This window comes from Crocodylus siamensis, chromosome 2 (assembly GCF_052110815.1).
Source record: "Crocodylus siamensis isolate JL-2025a chromosome 2, ASM5211081v1, whole genome shotgun sequence".
NCBI lineage: Eukaryota > Metazoa > Chordata > Crocodylia > Crocodylidae > Crocodylus > Crocodylus siamensis.
The window spans coordinates 53,598,492-53,618,419 of NC_143396.1; the positions used below are offsets into that span (position 1 = coordinate 53,598,492).

The window sequence follows — 19,928 nt, forward strand, 5'->3', positions numbered from 1 at the left end:
TCCCAGCCAGCATCACTTTGAATCTGACTTTCATAGAAGTCTCGCAGAAAGAAAGGATAGTATCTTGTGGGGACAGAGGACAGCATGCCAAAAGGGATCTTTATTTCTGGGAAGATGCAATGCAAGTAAATCAGAAAATTCAAAAAATGCTTGAACTATTTCCAAAAAGAAAACAAATTACTTATGCGAGTCCCTGCAGGGAAATGAGGGAGATTAGAGGTGGAATTAGAGGGAGTGTGAAGAGAAGTATTGGGGGTGGGGTGACATGACAAGGGAAAGGAATTGGGATAATAAAGCTGCCTGTCAGTCCCATGTTCTCCTCTCCCATGTGTGCTGGGTTTTGGGGTTCCTTTGCATGTAACTCAGTAATGTAACCAGGGGGACAGTGAGGCAATTGCCCAAGGCACTGACCAAAAGAGTACACCAGAATCACCCCTTTTCTACAGCAGGTGCAGCCCTGTGCCATCCAGCCATAGAAGCCAAGTGCTCCATACCAGCTGCAATAGCTCTGTGGTACAGGCTCCCCAGGGACTGTTCCAGGTGCCCTGTCCCCCTACCTACTCTGATACTCTGCTACTGGGCACAGAGCCGTGCCTCCCCTGGCAAAAATCCCATAGAGGGGTAGCATTCATCTCAAACCTTCTCTTGCCATACATGACAGAGCTCAGGGCTGCCAGGGCTTCTAGGGCAGGGTAGTGCAGGACTGTGATTACAGTAGCAAAGACTCCCAGGGGACATTTTGGTGTCCTCTACTGAGCCTGCTCATCAGCTGCAATAGTGTGAACACATACTACTATGGCTGAAGGAGCTGCCGCCAAAGTGTGGAGAGAGACGGGGAAGGTAAGACTCTCCACCCTTCCCCTCTCTATTCCCCAGTGGTCAGCACTCTGCCCAGGGCACTACAGGAATTCATTAGGCCTCTGGTGTATCTGAACACCCTTTCCCTGTTATACCTCATGAGAAGGGCCCTGAGAAAATTATGATTTTGTGGACTGCATAGAAACTGTGAAATTCACCCCACACCATGATTTTTAAGGGTCATGAGCAGAGGCAACAGAAGGCTGAGGTTAACAGGGCTTAGCCCCACCAAATGCAGGGCAACACAGAGGGCCACAGGACAGCCTGGGCATGGGCTCTGGGCAGCTGCAGCAGTGGGGGAGGGGTGCACACAGACACAGAGCCTGAACACAATCAGGGTTGGAGCCGGACAGTGTGCGGAGCACTGCCCACCACAACAGGTAAGTTGGGGAAGGGGAAGGGGTATAGAGGGGCAGGTTGAGGCCCCCACAGTGAGGGAGGGAGGGAGTGGGGCAGAGGCAGGGGCAGGGGTGAATGGGGCCCTGGGGCAGGTCATGGGATGGTCAGACCCCAGGCAGCTTTTGGGGAGGAGGGGACTCCTGCCACTGCACACACCTTGGGAAAGGCCTAGGGAGCATGTGCTGCCTGGATTTGTGCACAGGGTAAAGGCGGGCTGCCAGGTTTTCCCAGACATGTCCATTTTTTGGATCCTTCAATCTCTGTCCAGGTGTTTTTTTAAAATATGATCAAATGTCAAGGATTTTGCTCTGCCCAGCATCAATGTTTTTCCCCAGCACTTCCCAGCTTGCCCTAGCAAGGAGTTGTTTGGGGCTGGGAGGAGTGCAGTTGAAGGCAGGGGGCTCCATGTGTGTCTGTGCATGTGTGCACACAGCTGGAGGAGCTGCGGCTTGGGAGTGAGGAGCACCAGGGAGGGCAGGGGCTGTGGGTCAGGAGTGCAGGGCACTGGCAGCACCAGGGGTCTGTACATTGGGAATAAGAAGCATCAGCAGGAATGGGGGGTGGGCTGTGGGTTGGGAGTGAACACTAGCATGGCTCAGGGTGGCAGAGTATTGTGGGTTAGGAATTAGGGGCACTGGCAGGGCCAAGGGTCTGTGGGTCAGGAGTGAGGGGCAGCAGCAGGCCGGGGGGTTGGGGGGCCTGTGGCTTGGGAGTGAGGGGCAACAGATTGGGCAGGGGGAGGGGACTGGCATATATCACTGTCCTGCTCCACACAACCATATACATCCCCACCCTCCCCAGTGTCCTCTTTTTTGGAGCTGGAAATATGGTAACCCTATCATTGTGAAGGGAAAGGCAAGTGCTAATCTTCTTTCAACCTCCTATGCATGATCAGGGAGGATATGGGGTGGGGCCAGGCATTGAGCACGGGTGCAAGTGCATGTACACGCACACATACATGCAAGCAAGTGGGTGAACCCCTGTCCCCATCCTCATATAAAACATATTGTGCCAGAGTTTATTGCTTCCAGGCACTGCATTTGAGCACACACCTGGAACGACAACACATTGAGCCATGCTGGAGCAAACCTGACTGCAGGGGGTCAGCCTGCCAGCCCGGGGCTGCTCTGACCCAGTTCAATGTGCTGCGGAGGGGCTGGCTGGGGCATAAGGGTGCTCCATTGTGGAGCTAGCTAGCAGGCAATCCCTGCACTGAAGCACCCTCATGCCCCAGCCAGCCTCATCAGCATTTACATGTGTACTGCTGCGAAGTAAAAATCCCCACAGTAGGATAGTACTTGTATTTACAAGTAGTACTAACCTACTTCAGAGTTAGTTTACTCTGTTCTAATAGCACTGCACATGTAGATGCCGAGACATTTACTGTGGAGTTAATTAGTCTACTCCATAGGAAACACCTTGTATAGATGTGCCCACTGAGTCTCAAATAGGGGGAACAGCCAGCCAAGCTGTGCTGCAGAGCTGCAGTTATCAGAAGTTCTTCCAGCATAGGCAACCCCTCAGCATGCCTTGAAGTTTGACACACTTCCATTGGTAAGCAAAGCTAAGGTAGGGCTGCAAAGCAGCCCAGGTGCAGGCTCTGGGCAGCTTCAGCAAGGGGGACCGGGACAAGCACAGACTCAGACTCTCACAGCCCAACTTGTGGATCACTGCCCAGCGCAGAAGGCAAGTCTCAGTCTGAGTACCGGGGCTTGTCTCCATTTTTTTTTCTTAAAGGGCCAGAGCTGGCCCTTGCGGGGCACCTGTGGGGGGGCTGGGGGAGAGAGGGGGGGTTGGAGGACTCATGCAGAGCCCCCCATGCAGCATGGGGCAGTGGGGGGCAGTGGGGATCATCCTCCCCACCTGGCAGCACCTGGTGAGCACTGGGGCTTTTTTTTAAATACACTGAGCTGGGACAGGCAGGGCAGCCATGAGGGGGCTGAGGGAGCAGGCAGGGGTCAGGGGGCTGGGGGAGTGGGGAGGTCAGGGGGCTGGCAGGGGCTCCCCATAGTCCCCTCCTCCCCCCCCCCAGTACTTACCAGCTCAGAGTCAGCTGCAGCTCCCTGCTACAGCCACTGGGGACTGCCCAAATCATCAAAGCTCTCCAAATCTTTTCTGAAGATCTGGAGAGCTTTGAATCAATTCAGGCCTTTAAATTGGTTCCCTGATTCGATTCAGATTCAGAGATTCGGCCACATTGCTGAACTGAATCACCACCCAAAGCTCTGCACACCTGTTATATATACACTGCCTCTGTGGTGAGTCCAAGAAACCCACTCTCTCCTTCTCCAGGAGCGCCAAATCCTGGAAATGACACTACATAGCTATTTAAAGGGGTGCTATGACCTGGGTTGCACTGCACCTCAGATGTGCTTATTGCCACATGCTCAGGACCACTTTGAAACAGCTACCTAACTTCCCAACTTTGGTACACATAAACTGGGAGCAAGTGGGCTGGGTAAGTTTACTAGCAGCATTACCAGGCTTATCACAATCCAATCCCTCTCTAGATATGTCTGAGCCCTTCTTTCTGTTCCCCAGTGTTAACTAGGATCTAGTGTTAAACTTTTAAATCTGTCCATTGGTCTTCTACATGTTAATCCTTTTCCAATTATGTTACAACTCTCCAAAGATCCCTCAAAGAAGTTTCAACTTTTTAAATATTATTTAAGTACTCCCAGGTATTCCTATCATGTGGCAGCAGGCTGAATTCCCAGGCTGAACATAATATTCTCACAGAGAAGTAAGGCTGGAAGAGACACCATGAGATGATCTAGTCCAACCAGGGATTGAACCTGCAACCTTCAATTGCCCAAATCTTAAATCTTACTCAGTGCATTTTAGATAGCTGATGTTCCCAAAACCAGACAGGTGGAATTGTGTGCATGCAATTTCAGTGCACCTGTAAATTCAAGCAACATATGTGCACATGAAAATACTGCACTTTGCAAGAACAGGTAAAGAAGTGGCATGGAAAAGTGTTTCTATTTGCACTTGGCATTTTACAGGTAAATTTTGCCTGGCTTCCAGGCAAGTGCACAAGGAAGAGGGTGGGCCAAAGAATATTGCCTTTGCTAGGGCTCTTTTTCGATCCGGTACAACTCAGTTGTCTCTGAGCCCCCCCTGTGCACAATCATCCAATGTGAGAGGTGAGAGATGGAAAAAAGGTAGGAGCATGGCCTCATTTTCCTGATTCCTCAAACCCACAGAGATTACCAGATGCTTTGTGAATGGCACCTTCCCACTGCACTGATGAGATGGATCAGAAAGGGCTTCTGAAGCACATGTACCCAGTGCTCCTTTTTCACCTGCAGGAGCAATGTGCATCTCCTCATCACCCCCAAAGTGAGACAGACTGCAAATAAGTTGTTTTTTTTCAGAGTTTAAGTGTTCTTCATTTTGTAAACAAATCTGTACAGTCAATCATTGTACCTGCTGTAGGACCTGAATCCTACTTTCACTTGTAGATAAGTTGTTTGGGCATCACAGTAGTGTAACAGAGGGGGTGTCCAGGGCAGCAGCTCCAGTTGCTACCTTGGTGGGGGGTGGGAGGGGAGAGGAGGGATATCTGCCCTATATGCTGCCACTGCCCAAGGTGTGGAGCTATCCCAATCCATCTGTGGATGCATCTACACATGCAATTACCCAGCACAATAAACTCTGACTCAGTTCGCACCATAGTCAGCTGCTCCCAGAATTGCAGCAAGCCAGGACAGAGCAGCACCAGGCTAGCAAGGAGCCCAGTGGGTCAGCCCCAGAATCCAGGTGGGAGTCTCAGGTGGAGGAAGTGGGGTATGAGGGTGCTACAGTGTGGGGCTAGCCAGACAATACTATCCTACAGAATTAATTTACCATACCCTAATACGGATGCACATGTAGATGGTGATGCTTTACTGTGGAGCTAATTAGTCAAGCACACATGTAGATGTACCCAGTGTCTACAACAGAGCCTCCATGCCATGAAATATCCTCCACATACCCACCCCCTCACTTGCTCCCATTATACACGCACACATGCACACACACAGAGCAAGGCCCAGAAATGAGGCAACAGAGCCACCTAAGTATGTTCAAGACAGAGGAGTAGCTCCAAACACATGCTTGGGACTGCTCTACAGTAGTTCAATTGCCTCACAAGTGGGAGCTGGTGTTTGGAGACCAAGAGCAATTATTCAAAGACGGCACAGGGGCAGTACAGACACATTAACACACAACACCACTTCTGGCAGAGTTGCTATTTTTCCAGGGGTGCTGGATTCCAAGTAAGTATTTCTATGTGCAGTAGCATAGCCATAGGTGGGTGAGTGGGGCACAAGCCCTGGGTGCTGCCTAAGATTGGAGGAGGCACCAGAATGGAGCTATGGAGGCTCCTCCCCCTACACCTTCCCTGAAGCAGCTCTGGCAATGTGAGGGCAAAGAAGCAATGGTATTGCATGCTGCAGGTGAGGAAACCCAAAGTTCACTGATGCTGAGGGAGACTTCACCTCCTTTATTTGCTGCCCAAAACTGGTGAATTTTTTGCCTCTACTATTTCTGTGCCCGCCCCACTGACAGAGCCAGTGCTGTAGGAAAGGTGTGGGGCGAGGGGGAGGGCTGGGAATGCAGTATGGTCTGGTTATGCTTCTGAATACATGTGTTGCACCCCAAAGAGCTATTAGCAAATAGCTCTTAGCAAAATAGCTAAGCAACTCACAAGCGTCCATAAATCAGAGTATGCTATTATGTCTTAACTTATCTTCCCTATGAAAAATTTGGGAGGCAATTTCCTTTTTCTTCTGTATACCTCAACTGTTCACAGGAAATCATTCTTTGTGTGATGGGCTGGCTGCCAGTGACCTGGCCCAGGGGTTTTGAAAGGGCAAAAGATGATTGGAGGACTTGGGATTCCCTTTCCTCACCAATCTGGTAATGCTTTGGCCCAGGGATTTTGAAGGGGTAAAAAATAATTGGAGGACTTGGGATTCCCTTTCCGCACCAATCAGGCCCCAGAGACTCACCCCCCATGTCCCCTGATTGGCCCCTTGGGTCACCTGGAGGGGAATAAAAGGGGCAGCATGGGCTGATTCAGGAGAGACCAGCGAGGGATAACAAGGAAGGAGCTTCACAGAGCTGGTAAGAGCTGAGCCAGCGGGGCAGGAGCAGTGCCCCAGAAGAGCCTGAAAGAGCAGGACCTGCAGGCAGCAGTGGGACCCTCAGCAGTGCGGCATGTGACCAGCAAGAGAGGCTCCCCACTGGGCTCCAGGATCCCCTGGGAGAGGCTGCAGCCAGCAGGAGAGGCTTCCCCCACTCCAGCAAGGATCTAAGCAGCGACCTGAGAGGTTCCCAGCTCTGCTTCCAGCTCCTCCAGTCAGAGGCCAGGCAGCATAATGTGAGGCCGCTGCTCCAGGAAGGTCAAGACCCCTAGCAGGCTACAGCAGCGCTACCAGTGATGGCTGTGTGGGAGTGTTCCTGCCTACCATGTAGGAGATCTAGGTTTAAGTCCTAGCTGAGGTGACTTGGGGTGAGTGAGATAACAAGAAGCAAATCTTCTTGCAGTGGAAAGGGGCCATTGTGTTTTCTCCCCCTCCAGGTACCAAGGCCCTATATTTCCTTGTCATTTAACATTTTGTGCCTTTTTTATATTTCATCAACCCATATTGTTTGTTCTGCTGTTTGTGTTTTATATTTTGTTAACCCTGTTTTTTTGGTCAATGATTGTAAGCGTCTTCCCTTTGTTGAATCCTGCCCCCTTGGGGCATTGTAGTGTCCACTATACCCTGTGATTTATGCCTGTTATGTTCTCAGTATTAAAAGATTTATGGTTAAGACCCTATTGGTGCTCTGGCTCTGCTCTATATGGGGAGGAGAGTCCCTACACCTCCCACAGTGCTTGTGCACCTGCTTTGATTCCTTCAATTGGAGAGGCAGTACCTCTTGGAGTACCACCCGGGTTACATTTGAAAAAAATCTGTCTTGATTTCACAGTCTTCCACAAAGATCATTTTAGAGAGATTTGTATGCATGTCATATCACTTGTCTGGGTGCTGTCATGGCTGTCAGCTTTTCTCAGTGTTGCATACATAGTTGAAGGGATTCTACAGAGATCTGACGTACACACTTGGGTGTCATCACACAGTTCCTAACACTGACTTGTGTACAGAGCAGCTTGGGAATTTTTTGATTAAATGTTTTTCATCCTGAACTAAAACTTAATGGGTGTGTGTGTCACACACACACACACACATGCCATCAGCAATTTTCTCAGATCCTAGATTAAATTTCTAGTCAGAGGAAAAGAAATAGCTCTATCAGAACAGCAAATAGCTAGATGATTAGAGTATTTACCTGGGATTAGGGAGCCCCATGCTGAAGTTCCTGGTCCAATGAATATTTATTTACACAAGTAGAACAACCCCAACAGGAAAAATTTTCACCCAAACATACCAATGGTTTAGTTGGTAGGACACTCAGATGCAAAGAGAAAAAAATGACAGAGCTAGGAACTTAATCTGATCCTCTCCCATTTCCACTGAGTCTGAAGGTTATTTTTGGAGAGAGGGGGAAAGCCAGAAGTACATCAGCTCACTCTTTGGCAGGTACAAAATAAAAATGAAAGATCAGTCCAAACATGGAATTAAAAAATATTGAAATCTCAAAAAGTTTCATAAGACAAAGAAACCATTTCCCATCCAGTTCTATTAAATTTGACAAACATAGTACCTCTGAATTATTTCACATCTGTAAATTGATGCTGAAATTTTGTTTCTCTTTGTGAAGCAGGGCAATGGTCAGTCTCACAAAGTAATTTTTTTTTTCCATGGAATATGTTCTGCTTCTCTAGTTACATCTAGTAAAGCATCTAGTAGCCTTTATGAAACAGTCCATAGTAGACCTCTAAGCACAAACAATAAAAATAAAGATGTTACTTACAGATCAAAGACCCAACTCTGAAAACATTAAAACATATTCTGTACTTCAGGGGTGTAGGTTGTAGTCATGCTGGCCTAAGGACATAGGCAGACAAGGTTCTTTGGCTGAATCTGATATCTTTTATTAGACCGACTAAATAGTTGGAGAACAATATTTAAGCAAGCTTTCATGTTCAAAAACCCTCCATCAGGCTAAGGAAGTTTCAGCAGTTGGTGTGTGCTCTTCCTGGATGGAATGAAAAGTGAAAAAGCCAGAGTCAAGCTGGTATGCATACATGACAGGCAGTCAGTGAAAATATAGATTAAGGAGTCAATGGGTGAAAGACAGGCTGGGGGGGCGGGGAGAGAAGGGGGATGAATAGTGGAGAAGTACCTGGGAAGTCAGCTGTCAGGCAGGTTATAATGTGTCATAAATCCAATGTCTATATTTAGTCCATGATTTTTAGTATCCAGGAGGTTGATGAAGTGGAGTTCGTAGGCTTGTCTCTGGGAAGTGTTTTGTAAAAGGAAACATACACCACACCCTGCTGCCCAATGAGTCTGCCAGGAGCCACATACCACCACCATCACCACCACCAACTGGGACCAACCGGAGCCACCAGGCACACCAGCCACATCCACGTGGTAAGCCCCGCAGAGGGAGAGGGCGCCCCCTGCCCCAGCCCCGTCCCCCTCTCCCTGCCATCCTGGCCATGTCCCCCCACCCCCGATCCCCCAGATTCCACCCCACAGCATGCAGGGAGGCAGGAGACAGTGAAAAACTTTACTGAGCAGCCTCTGCCCCTGCAGCTAGGTGGGTACAGGCTACTCACACACCAAGAAAAGCATCAATGCCAGCAGCAATGTTTTCCTCGGCTGTGGGCAGAGACATTTAGCACAGCCACAGGTAGCCCAGCAGGCAGGAGCAGAGGTTGCAAGGTAGTGCAGGCTTTCCTGCCACACCATTGAAGCTCAAGGCCCTGTGCCAGGTGCACAAGTGCACCTGGGACACCGTGGGCATCAGCAGCAGTAAAGCATAGTGGGTTGGGCACCTCTCAGTCCATGCAAACTGCTCCTCATGCAGAGATAGGCTCGGGGGCCAGAGCAGCCACAGGGGTAGAGCTGGCCCTGGGGTACCACCCCAAAGAAGCCCCTTGTGGGGTGGGTGGGAGCACATGCAGCTACATGTCCCAGATGTCTGGGAGCCCCATTCCCCCATGCTTGGCAGCAGCACAGAAGACAGGAAACCTGCAGGAGAAGGGGGGAGAGTGGGGCCTGAAGCTGTGGCAGCAGCTACTGCCAGGAGCCTGGTGTGGCCCTGCCTGGGAAGGGGGCAGAGGAGGCAGGCTTCCCATGGCCATCCAGCTCCTGGAGAGCAAGAAGGGATGGTTGGGGAGTGGGGGGTTCGACTGGTGGCTTCATGGACCTGGGACTGCCCATTCAACTTACCATAGTCCCAGGGCAGCCATGCATGCTTAACTCCCAATCTGAGGCTGAGCAGTGCACAGACCCCTGGTACAGCGCATTTTATCTCAGAAATGTTGCAAATTCTCACAAACTGTTTCTTTCTCATGCTTCTGCAGGCCCTGCAGCTGCACATTGGGAAGAGGCCACAGCTGGAAGCCAGTAGATGGCCTCAGGTTCACCACCACCCATGGCTGGGGTCCTGTGGATGTTCCAGCTCCACAGGAGGAGGAACCAAAACCAGACCCTCCTCCTGGACTGGCTGGTGACTGCCACAGAGGACAGTGCATCTCCATGCCGGATGTGGCAGGTGGAGGACATTGCCTGGAAAGTTGCGTGGATGTGATAGAGGGCATCACCCAGAACGATGCACAGGGCCAGGCAGACAGGGAATTCGGGGCACAGCTCCTGCTCCTGGAGCATGACCGGATGGAGACCCTGCAGCCACCCATTGCTCATGGCCAGGGTAGTGGAAACCACAGAGGAGGACTGCTAGGTTCTGGATACCATCCTGGCCCTGGAAGTCAACTTCATGCTGCCTGCTTCCCTGCCCCTAACTATAGCCCTGCCTGTCCCCAGACAGCTGCCACTTAGCAGCAGGCCCAATGCCACCTCCACCAGCCACAGCCCCTGTCCCATGTCCTCTGCCACCCAACCCTGGCCTCGGTTCCTCCATTACCAAGCCCCCCTGCCTGGGCCCAGGCCCACCACTTGCCTCAGCTCCATGCAGGTACAGAGCCAGCACTGCTTGCAGCAGAGCCAGGACTGTGCACCAGTCCTACTGGTCCTGGCCACCACCTGCTGCAGGGGGAGCTGCCTATGCCAGAGGATGAATGGCCACCATCAACTCTGGGTGAACCCCTTACCTGCCATGCTTGCCTTGACATGCATAGACACAGGGTAACAGTCAGAGGCCAGGGTGCTAGCCACCTGTCCCCAGGCTTCACCCTCTAGGTACCCCCATCCCACACCCACCCACCCCGAGAGGCCACACAGACCACTTCATATATAGTTCACACAGCAAAGATTGATTTATTGTTGGTGGGTAGGGTGGATGGTGGAGGGGCTCTGGTGTTGGGGAGAGAGGGGCAATGTTTGTTGTGAGGGCAATAAAGTGTTTTTCTGAGAACTGTCTGCACTGAGTGTGGTGCTGGGGGTTGGTGGTGGGTTGGGGGGTTCATGAGCAGCTGTCCAGGTGGGCTACAGTGAGGAGTGCAGGAGGAGGTGATCGGCCAGCCCCTCACACCCTGGCCCTCGTTGGCAGGTATGTGGCTTGCCCAGGGCCTCAGCAGCAAGGGGCTGCTAGGGCCAACAGGGCCAGAACCATGGCCAGCAGGAGCCCAGGGCACTGGGCACTGCTGCCAGGGGCATAGGCTGGAGCAACCATGTCATGGGGAGGCAGTGGCTTCAGCGAGAGCCACCACATGCTGGTCCCAGCCTATGTACACTGCTCCTGGCCAGAAAAGTGGCTGACCAGGAAGTAGGGCTGCCTTTTAAAGATGGCTGCCAACTACTGGGAATTGTGGCCAGAGCCTTGAGCTCTTCATGGTGGTAGCAGGGGCCCAATGCAGGGCCCCAGGAAGCAGGAGCAGTTTGCTGCTAGGAGCAGCAAATCTACTTCCATGTCCCTGCATGTGTAGATGCCTGCCCAGGGCTGTTTACTCATGCGTATTTGCAAGTAAACTGGTCCTGGATCAAATGCAGGTGTAGATGCACCCTGTATTACATAGACTTAGTAAGAAGTATCTGACACATTCTTATTTTGTAATATTAATAGGTATAAAGCATTTACATTAACTAGTGCAATGCACTGGCAAATCCCTCTCAATTCTGGATAAGGGCTTTGAAACAGTATCCCAAAATTCTGAAGAATCAACATGACATTTTAAAGGCACAGTGCCTGTCCAGACAGGGCAGTTTGGGAGATAGATCTTCTTCAATCTCTAGAAACCCATATAATTAACTATCATTTTTTTAACGTTCACTAGTAAAGTTTTTTTTATCTGCAACTTAGGATCACAGAAAAGCAAGGCTTGAAGGGACCTCCTAAAAGCATCTAGTCAAGCCCTCTGCTTAAGGCAGGATTATCCCAAAATAAAAGCATCCCAGTCAAGTGTCTGTCTAAACTGCTCTTGAAAATTTCCAGTGATAGAAATTTGACAGCTTCTCTAGGTAGCCTGTTGCAATGCTTAGCCACCCTCATAGTCCGAATGTTCTTCCTCATCTACAACCTACATTTCCTCTGTTTCAGTTTGAGACCATTGGTCCTAGTTTCATCCCCCATGGCCACAGAAAAGTCTGTCTGTTCCATTTTTTGAAGGCTGTTATCAAATCCCCTCCTAAATCACCTTTTCTGGAGACTAAATAATCCTAGTTCTTTCAGCCTTTCCTTATAAATCATGTTTTCAGGCCAGTCATTCTCCACTAGGCTCTTTCCAATCTGTCCATGCAAAGTGTGGGGCACACATCTGGACACAGAACAAGGCCCACAAATGCCAAATAAAACAGAAAAGAACATTTCCTTGATTTGCAAGTGACAATCCTGTTCATATAACCTCACATTGTTTGTTTGTTTGTTTGTTTGTAACAAGAGCACACTATTGATTCATATTCAACTTATGGTCAACTGTAACCCCCAGGTCCTTGTCTGCACCTAGCCAACCATCCCCCAGCCTATATTTGGGCAAGCAATTATTCTGTCTTAAGTGAAGGATACTGCATTCATCCTTGTAGAATTTCATTGAATTGATTTCAGACCACTTCTCCAGTTTATACAAGGCATTCTGTATCCTAGCTCTACCCTCCAAAGTATCTGCAACTCCACTCAACTTGGTATCATCTACAAATTTGCCAAGCATAGACTCAATCCTATCATCCAAATAGTTAATGAAGATGTTAAACAATGTCAGACCCAGGACAGACTCCTGGGGAACTCCACTTGATACTAGGGCTGTGCGAAGCTTCAGTAGCCGATTTGATTCAGAGGAGATTTGGCCTGATTTGGCAGCCAAATCTCCAAATTTGAATTGAATTGGGAGGCCTATTAATCTCTCTGAATTGAATCAGAAGCCTCTGAATCAATTCAGAGAGATTTGGTGATTCGGGCTTAGACTGTACATGCAGGCACTAGGCTGAGGGAACAGCCAGATGAGCCATGGCTTCTCCTGGGGCTGCTGGCTCAAGCCAGGGCTCATCTGGCTGCTCCCCCAGATGCCGCCCACCAGGGTAAGGTAGGCGGTGCTGGCAGCCCCGGAAGAAGCCACAGGGGCTGTGGAATCAAACTGGGAGCTGGGGGGAAGCCCCTGTTTGTTCCCCCAAACCCCAATCATTCTCCCCAGCACCTGATCATTCCCCCCAATCCTCACAGCTTCTCCTGGGGCTGCCAGCTCAAGTGGCTCATCCAGCTGTCCCCTGGCTGCCCCCTGACAGGGCGAGGCAGGTAGTGCTGGCAACCCCAGCAGAAGTAGCGGGAGCTGGAGGGAATAAAATCAGGGAGCTGGAAGGAATGACAAACAGGGGCTTTCCCCCAGCTCCCAGTTTGATTCCCCAATTCCTGGTTCAGCTCCCCAACCATTCTCCCAGGCCTGCCAGCACTGCCTGCCTCACTGCCCCACTGTAGGGGGGCAGCTGGAAGAGCAGCTGGGTGAGCTTCAACTTCTCCTGAGGCTACTGGCTCCAGACAGGGCCCAGCCAGCTGCTCCCACCAGGACTGCCTACCTGTATAGTCTATAGCCAAATAAGCCTTTGTGCCAAATATCTTCGGATGTTGATTTAGCCGAATCAAAATCGGGACAGTGATTCAAATCACCGAATCAAATCACCATTGCTCCAAATTGCCGAATCCTAATCCAAAGCAAAGTTTTCAACTAGCAATAATCGCGCCTCAGATTAACCTCATTGGCTACGATACTGCCACTGCACAAAGCATACTAGAGCTAGTAAAGAAACCAAAACGCTGGCTTGCATCCATAGATGCATCTCAAGCAAATCCCAGGACATCATTCTCCCCTTGTACTTGGCCTTGGTGAGGCCGCAGCTGGAGTACTGCATCCAGTTTTGGGCTCCACAATTCAAAAAGGATGTGGAGAAGCTTGAGAGAGTCTAGAGAAGAGCCACGCGCATGACCAGAGGTCAGGAAAACAGACCTTATGATGACAGGCTGAGAGCCATGGGGCTCTTTAGCCTGGAAAAGCGCAGGCTCAGGGGTGATTTGATGGCCACCTATAAGTTTATCAGGGGTGACCACCAGGATCTGGGGGAACGTTTGTTCACCAGAGCTCCCCAAGGGATGACAAGGTTGAATGGTTGTAAACTCCTGCAAGACCGTTTCAGGCTGGACATAAGGAAGAATTTCTTCCCTCTCTGAGCTCCCAAGATCTGGAACAGCCTGCCAGCGGAGGTGGTTCAAGCACCTATACTGAACACCTTCAAGAGCAAGTTGGATGCTTATCTTGCTGGGATCCTATGACCCCAGCTGACTTCCTGCCCCTGACTTCCTGCAGGGGGCTGGACTCGATGATTTTCTGAGGTCCCTTCCAGCCCTAATGTCTATGAAATCTATGAAGTGTAATTAGCACTTTTCAAAAACACAAGAACTCCAAGAATTTCTTCATTTATGAACTCACAATCAGAGTTCATCGATTCTCTGGCCATTCAGAAAAATAAAAGCAATAAGTAATTTCAGTACAAATCAATTTAAGATTGTAAGCAGAGTGACAGAAATGAGTCTTTCTTAGGCACTTGTGGCTTAAGTAGAAGGTACAAATAAGCTTAATAGATATCATGCTATGCATAAGTCTATATGAAAAACAGCAGCATAGAGAATGTGAAAATTGAGACTAGAAAATGACAGGATCTAAAACTGAACAAATTTAAACTTAAAAAATGTTATTTAAAATATTTATATTTTCAGTTTCAATTAGTTGCATTTTCATGTTATATTTGGTATCATTAATTTTGAAGGAATCTTCTGCAAGTACAGTCTATAAATATATCCTGACAACATGCATTAATTTTCTGTGCGCTTCAGGAAATTCTCCTCCAGGCATGAGCAGCACCAATCCTCCAAAGCAGCTAATTCTGTCAGCCATTGTGCTGAATTTATCACCAGCTGTAAGCGGGCTATAATTCAATTCATATCAATGGTCAATCCATACACATCTGTCAGTTAATGCATCACCCTTTCCTTCACGCCAACTTCCACCTCATCATTACCTCCTATCCCTCAATACAAAACCCTCTCGCCCCTTTTCAGGAGGATCCCATCATAAGACTAGTACCCAGTTCCAGTAGTGCTCTACCTTTTGGCTCCTCCACCTGGATGAATGGCATAGGGCCTGTTCATAGCTGAAACTGGGCCCTGCACTGTCCCCCAGTCAGGCCAGCACAGAGCCCCATGCTGCATGCCCAACTTAGCATGCAGCACCACAGCCCACAGACCTCCCCAGAAATCTGGGGGCCAGAGCTTGAGTACCCCTTCTCTAACATAATTTTCACATAGCCCCACTTTCAAAATAATAATCCACAGAAATTCAATTCATTGCTAAACTAGAGATTTTTGGATCAATATTCACTTCAGTTATGGTTAAAAAATTGAGACATATCCTATTCCCTTCTAGTCAGTTGTGAAGGACCCCTCCCCATGACATTGAAAGTGGAATGCTTTTGGAGCGGAGGTTTGATTTAGACTAGAGGAGACCATGAGGAAGATGTACAGGATTTGGAGTGAGTTCAGCAAATATACCACAGAGGAAAACAGATGAAGTAGAGGTGGGCAAAAGTGTTGCTGGCCAAAACACAGAATTTGCTTGTTTTGGTGTTTTTGAGTTGTTGGGTTTGGTTCTTTTTATTTGTTTTGGGGGTAAAAGGGGGGGAGGGTGTTAAATTTTCAGATAAGCCTTAGAACCAAGAAATAAGTTAATTTGTAAAACTTATAGCTCTGCAGTCCTTTCTACAACCACGCATTTCCTTAAGTTGATCTAGTAAAAAGCCACAAAACTATTCTACTGTCATTCCTTTCTTGACCATTTCTTCCTTCACCAAGAAGTGATTAAAGCTTGCATTTAATTTATTCTTGATAAAGTATATTTCTATTTTATAGTGAGTGGTACCAAAATGCTGAGTGGTCCAGTTTTAAATACATTTGCTTTTAACCTTTATTTTCAACAAAGTTTCACATTTGGTAGTATAAGGATTTTAAAAACAGAGAGTAGTGAGCATACAGCAAGTTAAAAAAAAAAAAAAAGAAAAGTAGATTCATCACCTGCATGCTTGAAATAGGAAAGCCGGTTAGTAATTACCAGGAATTCAGTAATTGCAATTAACTGTGCAGCACTCCATGGGGCGACTATGTGAACCGAGCCAACTAAGGCATTCATTTAGTGAGATTTTTAAAGCAACCTCTGCATCATGCATTGCACTAACTCTCATTATGCTATCAGATTGTTTTGGATTTTTAATGCTACACTCATCTTCCTTCTCCCAACGACTTCTTAGCATGTTATTCTTTGTGTCTATCGCTGTTTTTACTCAGAAATTTGTAGCAAAATTACTAGGTCTACATCAGTGGTGCTTAACCTCTGCTCTGCAGGCCAGATCCAGACCATACAGCTGTGGTCAGACTGGTGCATGCTGGTGAGCTGGATCACACTTATGGACCAACTCCATAAAGGATCTGGCCCGTGGGGATAGAAGATTGGGAGCTACCAATTTAAAGGGCCTCTCTAATTAAAATGCCTGGAGCATCATGCCGTCCCCCAAAAGCAGCCCCAGTCCTCCAAAAGCTGAAGCATGGTAATTACCATGCTCCAGCAGACCCCAGTGTCACAGGTTTAGTATCCCCATGCTGGAAAATGATGGTAGGGACACTTTAGCTAAAGCTTGTTTGATGAGTGCCCCGCTGCCATTTTTCAGCATGGGGACACTGATACACATGATGCTCCAGGCATTTTAATTAGAGAGGCTCTTGGAGCCACTCTAATTAAAGTGTCCCCCCAGCACATTTATAAATGCCCCAAGAGAAGCATTAATTTAAATTGAAACAGTCATTATAACTGCCGCTAATATATGTCAGTTGAACCTGGATAAAACAATTGCACCACAGAAAATCTCAAGAAACCTTATATAGCACAATTGTTAAACCTATCCTTTTATACTAATATGAATAAGCTGATGTTGGTGACCGGCATGGACAGCTAGAGACCCTCTGGGTAAAAATTCGTGGGGAATTCGGCACAGGGGACACAATGGTGGGAGTCTACTACAGACCTCCCACTCAAAGTCCCGAGCTTGACCAGGAGTTTGCCCGGGAACTGACTGAGGCCGCTTGCTCCAGGACCTTGGTTGTCATGGGTGACTTCAATTACCCGGACATCTCATGGGAAGATCACTCAGCTAAATCTGAGCGGGCGCAAAGCTTTCTCTCCTGCGTGGATGACCTCTACCTGACTCAAGAAGTCTATGGGCCAACGAGAGGCAAAGCGCTGCTTGACCCGGTACTGGCTACGGGGGATGACCTAAAAAATCGGCGACCTAGTGATTGATGGGAAGTTGGGTGACAGCGACCACAAGCTGATCACCTTCACCATCCACCGTAAAGCTGGCAAGTCAGTCAGCAACACAGAAGTCCTTGACTTCAGAAAAGCCGACTTTGACAAGCTCAAGAGGCTAGTTGGTCAGGCCCTCAGGGACCATGACCCCAGGGAGAGGGGAGTTCAAGAAGAGTGGTTGCTTCTCAAGGAAGCGATCCTCAGTGCACAAGCTAAATCTATTCCAACACGGAGGAAAGGCAGCAAGAAGGCACAGCAGCCCCCCGGGCTCTCCAGAGACCTAGCAGACCTACTGTGGCTAAAAAGGAAAGCCTACAAATGATGGAGGATGGGATTCACCTCCAAGGAGGATTACTCCGCACTGGTCCGGTCCTGCAGGGACCAAACCGGGAAAGCCAAGGCTGCAACTGAACTCCAACTAGCTTCAGGCATCAAGGACAACAAAAAGTCCTTTTTCTGATATGTGGGGAGCCGGAGGAAAAGCAAGGGCAATGTTGGACCCCTGCTAAACCAGATGGGGCAACTGACAACTGACGCCCAGGAAAAAGCCAACCTATTAAATAGGTACTTTGCGTCAGTCTTTCATCAGTCACATGGGATGCCCATGCCTGCTATGGGACAGGGAAATCTGGGTGAGGGGGATCCCCTACCCTCCATCAATGCTGACCTCGTGAAGGAACACCTTGAGAAGCTGGATACCTTCAAGTCAGCTGGCCCTGACAATCTGCACCCCAGGGTACTCAAGGAGCTGGCGAGCGTCATAGCCCAGCCCCTGGCACGGATCTTTGAAAACTCCTGGCGTTCTGGTGTAGTGCCCGAAGACTGGAAGAAGGCCAATGTGGTGCCGATCTTCAAGAAAGGGAGGAGAGTGGATCCGGCTAACTACAGGCCCATTAGCCTGACTTCTATCCTGGGGAAGATCTTAGAAAAGTTTATTAAGGAGGCCATCCTTGAGGGACTGGCCCAGGCTAACATTCTAAGGGATAGCCAGCACGGGTTTGTTGCGGGTAGGTCTTGTTTGACCAATCTCATTTCCTTCTATGACCAGGTGACCTATCACCTGGACGAGGGAGAAGAGATTGATGTCATATATCTTGACTTCAAAAAAGCTTTTGATCTGGTATCCCATAATCAGCTCTTGGCCAAACTGCCCAGTTGTGGCCTTGGCTCCACCACGATCCGCTGGCTGGGAAATTGGCTTCGTGCTCGGACCCAGAGGGTTGTGATTGATGGCAGTCACTCATCGTGGTGCCCTGTGACCAGTGGGGTCCCTCAAAGCTCTGTCCTGGGACCCATACTGTTCAACATCTTCATTAACGATGTGGACATTGGAGTCAGGAGTGGACTGGCCAAGTTCGCCAATGACACCAAACTTTGGGGCAAAGCATCCATGCCAGAAGATAGGTAGGTGATCCAGGCTGACCTGGACAAGCTCAGCAAATGGGCAGACGAGAACCTCATGGTGTTTAACACTGAAAAATGCAAGGTTCTCCACCTTGGGAGGAAAAACCTGCAGCACCCTTATAGGCTCGGCAGTGCTACGTTGGTTAGCACTACAGAAAAAAAAGACTTGGGGGTCATCATTGACCACAAGATGAACATGAGCCTGCAATGCAATGCTGCGCCTAGTAAAGCGACCAAAATGCTGGCGTGCATCCATAGGTGCTTCTCGAGCAAATCCCGGGACGTCATTCTCCCCTTGTACTTGGCCTTAGTGAGGCCGCAGCTGTAGTACTGCGTCCAGTTTTGGGCTCCACAATTCAAAAAGGATGTGGAGAAGCTTGAGACAGTCCAGAGGAGAGCCACGCGCATGATCAGAGGTCAGGAAAACAGATCTTACGATGACAGGCTGAGAGCCATGGGACTCTTTAGCCTGGAAAAGTGCAGGCTCAGGGGTGATCTGATGGCCATCTATAAGTTTATCAGGGGTGACCACCAGGATCTGGGGGAACGTCTGTTCACCAGAGCGCCCCAAGGGATGATGAGGTCAAACGGTCACAAACTCCTGCAAGACCGTTTCAGGCTGGACATAAGAAAGAATTTCTTTACTGTCTGAGCCCCCAAGGTCTGGAACCGTCTGCCAGCGGAGGTGGTTCAAGCACCTACATTGAACACCTTCAAGAGTAAATTGAATGCTTATCTTGCTGGGATCCTATGACCCCAGCTGACTTCCTGCCCTTTGGGCAGGGGGCTGGACTCGATCTCCCGAGGTCCCTTCCAGCCCTAATGTCTATGAAATAAATCTATAAAATAAATATGAGTTCTGGACACTAACAAAGGCAAATTGAGAAAGGCTACAAGTGTTTGAAATCAAAGTGCTAAGGAAAATATTTGGTGCAGTACAAGAAAACAGGATGTAGGAGAAGACATAACCAAGAGTATGTGGACCTTTACAAAAGACCTGATTCTTGTGCAAAATAAGAGCACAGAAACTGAAATTGCAGGGTATAATCACAAGAAATAATGAGAGAAGGCATGAAAGGCAGATTTTGGAAGCTGAGGCAGAAGCTATCAAACCCCAAGGTAGACCAAAGTAATGATACAAAAATGACCTGGATCAAATAGGCAAGGTGCTACAGGGTGGAAGAGATTGTGCAAGACAGGAGAAGAGGAAGGTGGTAGCTAAGGTGATTATAGGCCCTTGAGATCTGCAAGAGCAGAGAAAGAGAGATGTTATAACCACATCCCAGAAGGCAAGATATGGAGGGGGCTGTGGCCAGGTTGCTTCAGCATTTTAGTGCTTCTAGACTAGCAATCAGCATTTGGAAATTAC

General features: G+C 48.9%; 1 protein-coding gene and 1 pseudogene across 1 annotated transcript in view; one reads left to right on the plus strand and one right to left on the minus strand.

Annotated features, from left to right (window-relative positions):
* GABRB1 (gamma-aminobutyric acid type A receptor subunit beta1) overlaps positions 1-19,928 on the plus strand; it is a 309,720-nt gene that overhangs the window by 258,234 nt on the left and 31,558 nt on the right. The gene's annotated exons all lie outside the window — the stretch shown is intronic.
* On the minus strand, positions 13,459-13,535 carry LOC149870239 (U4 spliceosomal RNA; annotated as a pseudogene).